This window comes from Xenopus laevis, chromosome 7L (genome assembly GCF_017654675.1).
Source record: "Xenopus laevis strain J_2021 chromosome 7L, Xenopus_laevis_v10.1, whole genome shotgun sequence".
Lineage (NCBI taxonomy): Eukaryota > Metazoa > Chordata > Amphibia > Anura > Pipidae > Xenopus > Xenopus laevis.
Window position 1 is genome coordinate 6,826,527 of NC_054383.1, and position 6,723 is coordinate 6,833,249.

A 6,723-nucleotide genomic window follows, 5' to 3' on the forward strand; every position below is an offset into this window, starting at 1 on the left:
AAATTGGTTTGCTTCCTTGTTTTGTAACAAAAAGTCATGTGAAATCGCACCCTCCCCACAATTTGCATATACAAATTAGGATTCGGATTCAGTTCGGCCAGGCACAAGGATTCACCGAATCTGAATCCTGCTGAAAAAGGCCGATTCCCGAACCGAATCCTGGATTCGGTGCATCCCTAAGCAGCAGGCAGCTTGGGGAAACTTTGCAGCTTAAAGGACAATTCACCTTCATTAGCAAACCTGTAACAACACATAAAAAACACAGAAATGTGTTCAAAATGTTAGGAGGTATGTGTAGAGCTTTTAAGACAATTTGCAGTTGTTTTTTATTTTTTATTATTTGTAGTTTTGGAGTTATTTGGCTTTTTATTAAGCAGCTCTCCAGTTTGCAATTTCAGCAATCTGATTGCTAAGGTCCAAATTCCCCTAGCAACCATGCCTTGATTTGAATAAGAGACTTGAATATGAATAGGAGAGGCCTGAATAGAAAGATGAGTAATAAAAAGTAGCAATATATACTAAAAGTTATCTAAAAGGTGAACTGTGGATATTATTTTGTATATGGAATTGGCCCTGGATTTATCTTGCCATGTGTTCTGGAGTTTTATACATGAAATTAGGGCTAGCATTATCCTGCCGTGTATTCTGGAATATATTTTATATGACATTGCTACTGCATTTTTCTGCCATGTGTATGCATAGGCGGAATTGGCTCTGGGATCTCTTTGTGCTTCTGTACCTGCCCAAGGCAACCACAGCCCTTTAGTAGTAAAGATCTGTGTCTCCAAAGATGCCCCAGTAGCTCCCCATCTTCTTTTCTACTGATTCACTGCACATGCTCTGTGCTGCTGTCACTTACTGAGCTTAGGGACCCACTCACAATATACAGTACACATAGAATAGAAATGTCACAATATAAGGCTGATTAGTAATTAATACAGATAATTACTACATGGCAACACAGAAACACTTTCCAAGATGGTAACCCCCTGTGACAAGTTTGAAGTCCTGGATCATTGCTGCTATTGACAAGCTGAAACTTTACTCTGATGCAATAAATTCAGTGTATAAAATATGACATTGTTAATCATATTAATTTTTATGGTTTAGTTCTCCTTTAATTTTTAGTATGTTATAGAATGGCCAGTTCTAAGCAATTTTTCAATTGGTTTTTATTATTTGTTATAGTTTTTTTTTAAAATATTTACTTTCTCCTTCTAAATATTTCCAGAAGGAGTCATTAATTACTTTCAAGCTGAATTTCATCTTAAAAAGAGCCCTTATTACACTGTAGCCAATTATATTCAGGAGTCTTCCTTGTTTTTGCATTGCATTGTTGTTATTTAACTCACCAGTTTAAAGGGGAAGTTCACCACTCCCTATGCCCTAACAGCAGCACCCCCAGCCCAGTGGGCCTTCCCCTCAGATGGCACTAAACCAGGGAAAGCCTTTTCTACTTAAGATAACATGAGAACTGATTTGGCCTGTCCTGCTACACTTTGTCCAAAGTCTAGTTTTTTTCTGAACTTTGAGCCTCGTGTTCCCACAAGACTTACGCAATGCATTTTTATCATTCTTCTGCTTTTTATACTTTTATTTTAATAATACACATCTCAAGATCTGGATGTCATTGTATTTTGTTCCTCTTTTTAATTCTCCTTTTTTAATTTTAAAGGGGATGTTCACCTTTGGGATAACATTTAGTGTGGTGTAGAAATTCTGAGACAATTTGCAATTGGTTTTCATTTTTTTATCATTTGTGGTTTTTGAGTTATTTGGCTTTTTATTCAGCAGCTCTACAGTTTGCAATTTCAGCAATCTGGTTGCTAAAGTTCAAATTCCCCTAGCAACCATGCATTGATTTGAAACTGGAGACTGGAATATGAATAGGAGAGGCCTGAATAATAAATAAAAAGTAGCATTAACAATACATTTGTAGCCTTACAGAGCATTTGTTTTTTTCTATGGGGTCTGTGACCTCCATTTGAAAGCTGGAAAGTGTCAGAAGAAGAAGGAAAATAATGAAAAAACTATAACAAAAAATAACGAAGACCAATTGAAAAGTTGCCTAGAATAATCCATTCTATAACATACTAAAAGTTAACCTTTTTAAAGTGGTTGTTCACCTTCAAATTCATTTTTTCAGTATGGTGTAGAGATTCTGAGACAGTTTGCATTTGGTTATTATTATTATTTGTGTTTCTGAGTTATTTGGCTTTTTATTCAGCAGCTCCCCAGTTTGTAATATTAGCAATTTGGTTGCTAGGGTTCAAATTAGCCTAGTAGCCATGTACTGATTTGAATAAGACTGGAATAAGAATAGGAGAGGCCTGAATTGAAAGATGAGCAATAAAACTTTCCATTTGAAAGCTGGGAAGTGTCAGAAGGAGAAGGCAAATCATTCAAAAAAACTTTTAAAAAATAAATAATGAAGAAATTTAAGTTTATAGTTTATATTTAATGCCATCTTCTTCTGACGCTTTTCTGCTTTCAAATGGGGGTCACTGACCCCACCTAAAAATGAAATATCCTGTAAAGCTACAAATGTATTGTTATTGCTACTTTTCAATAATCATCTTTCTACCCAGGCCTCTCCTATTCATAGTCAAGTCTCTTATTCAAATGAATGCATGGTTGCTAGGGTAATTTAGACCCTAGCAATCAGATTGCTGAAATTGTAAACTGATGAGTTGCTGAGTAAAAAACTAAATGACTAAAAAAAACACAAATAAAAATGGCAACTAGTCTCAGAATATCACTCTCCATGTCATACTAAAAGTTAAATCAAAGGTGAACAACCCATTTAATTCAGTATCAGTTTCATGTATAATACCCCAGTATTGCATGGCAAAATAAATACAGCATAATCGCTGGTTGCTGTTGGTCTCCTGGGAACCTTGGGCCCAGAGCAAACAGATATATTAAAGGGATTCTGTCCTGATTTTTATGATGTAGCTTTTATTTCTAAATTACACAGTTTAAACTGCAAATAATTCACTGTACAATATAAAATTTCATTCTGCATTCTGGCAGGCTGTTGTTTCTCCTACTCAATGTAACTGAATGTGTCTCAGTGGGACCTGGATTTTAGTATTGAGTATTGTTCTTAGATCTACCAGGCAGCTGTTATCTTGTGTTAGGGAGCTGCTATCTGGTTACCTTCCCATTAATTCATTTAAAACATTTGGAAATTGCCCCCCATACAGATTTCTTTTTTTTGGCTCAGTATTTTTCATGCATGTGATTGGCTAAAGGATTAATTCTGCAGCTCAGCTTTTCGTGTGACACATATAGAAAGTGCACAGTCTCTTCTCCACCCTCTTCCCATTTTTCAGAATAAATTAGAGCTCGGCTTTTACACGCAGTATGAGATGAAAGAAAAAAGAATATTTTGATGGAATAATGTTAGTCGTGCATCATTAAATACCCTCTTTATCACCATGGAAACAGCTACCCTGCAGAGCTGTGATATTATATTTGGGGGAAAAAGGCTTTAAAGTATATGGTATGAAAAATTATTTAAAGGAGTTTGGTTTCCTGGCAACTGATGGGGGTTGGGGGCTGTAGATGCTGGAAAATTTAGCTTGCAGACCCTGGATCCTTGATACCAAGAGGCTGGTAAAAGGTTGGGGGCACAGTATAGATTTTATTTTGAAATTGCTCAGAGTATGCTCAGTATGAAACTAACTTGACTCTGTCTTATTTGTATGGCTTAGAGTCTAGTTATCTGTATCTGATCCCCATTGTAAGCAGCAGTCCTGTCCTGCTTTATGGCAGATGAGATTCTAGCTATCTTTATAACAGAACATTTTGTCCCAGTGGCTGCACAGATCCTATCTGATCCCCATTGTAAGCAGCAGTCCTGCCCTGCTTTATGGCAGCTGAGATTCTAGCTATCTGTATAATAGAACATTCTGTCCCAGTGGCTGCACAGATCCTATCTGATCCCCATTGTAAGCAGCAGTCCTGTCCTGCTTTATGGCCGCTGAGATTCTAGCTATCTGTATAACAGCATTCTCTACCAGTGGCTGCACAGATCCTATCTGATTCCATTGTAAGCAGCAGTCCTGTCCTGCTTTATGGCAGCTGAGAGTGTAGCTATCTGTATAACAGCATTCTGTCCCAGTGACTGCACAGATCCTATCTGATCCCATTGTAAGCAAGAATAATATTTGGTGCTACACACATTCTTATAGCTTTTTTTGAACAGCCGAGGGTGCCATATCCTCTAAAGCTCCTTATGATGTCTTAAATATAACATAATAACGGGATGCTGCGAGTCGTAGGTATAGATAAGCAGGTTCCAAGATCTGCCCATTCCTGTTACAAGCAAGGCTCTGCATGGTAAAACTGCTTGCCCGGGGTTCCTTAATACAGCATGAATATGTGTAATTGCTCTGGCAGTAAACTGGGCGACTAAGCAACAGTAGCCTGGTGGTGAGATCATTTGATAAAATAGGAACTATTTGCCCACGTGGCAGCCTGATATTGTACAACAGTCATTACATCACTGCAGAAAATGTGAATTATCAGCCAAACCGTGCTGAGTGGGCATTAAGAGACTGAAATATGTAAGTCCGTGTTGGTTTTTGTGAATAATACTTATAGTGCACACATGTGCGCAGAATTGTTGTAACAGACACTTTGTAATCGAGCAACTTGTGAGTCCTTACTAATACTTACTTTTAATATAAGGCTTATCCAACACTGTGCCCACCCTCCCTGGCTCTTTTAAATTACTCTATTTCCCTGTGCCCACTCTCCCTGGTACGTTAGGGGTTACACAACACTGTTCCCACTCTCCCTGGTTAGTTAGGGGTTACACAACACTGTGCCCACTCTCCCTGGTTAGTTAGGGGTTACACAACACTGTGCCCACTCTCCCTGGTTAGTTAGGGGTTACACAACACTGTGCCCACTCTCCCTGGTTAGTTAGGGGTTACACAACACTGTGCCCACTCTCCCTGGTTAGTTAGGGGTTACACAACACTGTGCCCACTCTCCCTGGTTAGTTAGGGGTTACACAACACTGTGCCCACTCTCCCTGGTTAGTTAGGGGTTACACAACACTGTGCCCACTCTCCCTGGTTAGTTAGGGGTTACACAACACTGTGCCCACTCTCCCTGGTTAGTTAGGGGTTACACAACACTGTGCCCACTCTCCCTGGTTAGTTAGGGGTTACACAACACTGTGCCCACTCTCCCTGGTTAGTTAGGGGTTACACAACACTGTGCCCACTCTCCCTGGTTAGTTAGGGGTTACACAACACTGTGCCCACTCTCCCTGGTTAGTTAGGGGTTACACAACACTGTGCCCACTCTCTCTGGTTAGTTAGGGGTTACACAACACTGTGCCCACTCTCCCTGGTTACTTAGGGGTTACACGACACTGTCCCCACTCTCCCTGGTTAGTTAGGGGTTAACACAACACTGTGCCCACTCTCCCTGGTTAGTTAGGGGTTACACAACACTGTTCCCACTCTCCGTGGTACGTTAGGGGTTACACAACACTGTGCCCACTCACCCTGGTTAGTTAGGGGTTACACAACACTGTGCCCACTCTCCCTGGTTAGTTAGGGGTTACACAACACTGTGCCCACTCTCTCTGTTTAGTTAGGGGTTACACAACACTGTGCCCTCTCCCTGGTTACTTAGGGGTCACACGACACTGTCCCCACTCTCCCTGGTTAGTTAGGGGTTAACACAACACTGTGCCCACTCTCCCTGGTTAGTTAAGGGGTTACACAACACTGTGCCCACTCTCCCTGGTTACTTAGGGGTTACACAACACTGTGTCCACTCTCCCTGGTTACTTAGGGGTCACACGACACTGTCCCCACTCTCCCTGGTTAGTTAGGGGTTAACACAACACTGTGCCCACTCTCCCTGGTTACTTAGGGGTTACACAACACTGTGTCTACTCTCCCTGGTTACTTAGGGGTTACACAACACTGTCCCCACTCTCCCTGGTTAGGTTAGTTAGGGGTTACACAACACTGTGTGCACTTTCCCTGGTTAGTTAGGGGTTAACACAACACTGTGCCCATCCTCCCTGGCTCTTTTAGATGAGCTCACATGTGCCCATCCTTCTTGGTACACAACACCATGCCCACTCTCCCTGGTAGTTTAGAGATTATTATGCCCTACTGGGTCTACCTTAACTGATATGTTAGGTTTTACACCACACCGTGCCTACTCTCCCTGGCAGGTCCGGACTGAGAATTATATTAGGCCCTGGCATTTCAGGTACACAGAGGCCCACTCAGCCCACATAGAGGCCCCACCAGCCCACTAAATACTGACTTTCAATGGGACCTTATAGCAGCCCCTCTGGCATTTGCCAGAACCCACAGATTGCCAGTCCGGACCTGCTCCCTGGTATTCTAAAGTTTCCACTACACTGTACCTGCCGCCTTTGAGGTAACTTTTAGTATGTTATAGAATGGCCAATTCCTAGCAACTTTGCAGTTGGTCTTCATTATTTTTACTGTATAGTTTTTGAGTTATTTGCCTTTTTCTTTTGACCCTTTCAAATGGAGGGTCACCGACCCCATCTAAAAGACAAATGCGCTCTAAGGCTACGAATGTATTGTTATTGCTACTTCTTATTTCTCATCTTTCTCATTCAGGCCTCTCCTATTCATATTCCAGTCTCATATTCAAATCAGTGCACGGTTGCTAGGGGAATTTGGACCCCAGCAACCAGATGGCTGAAATTGCAAA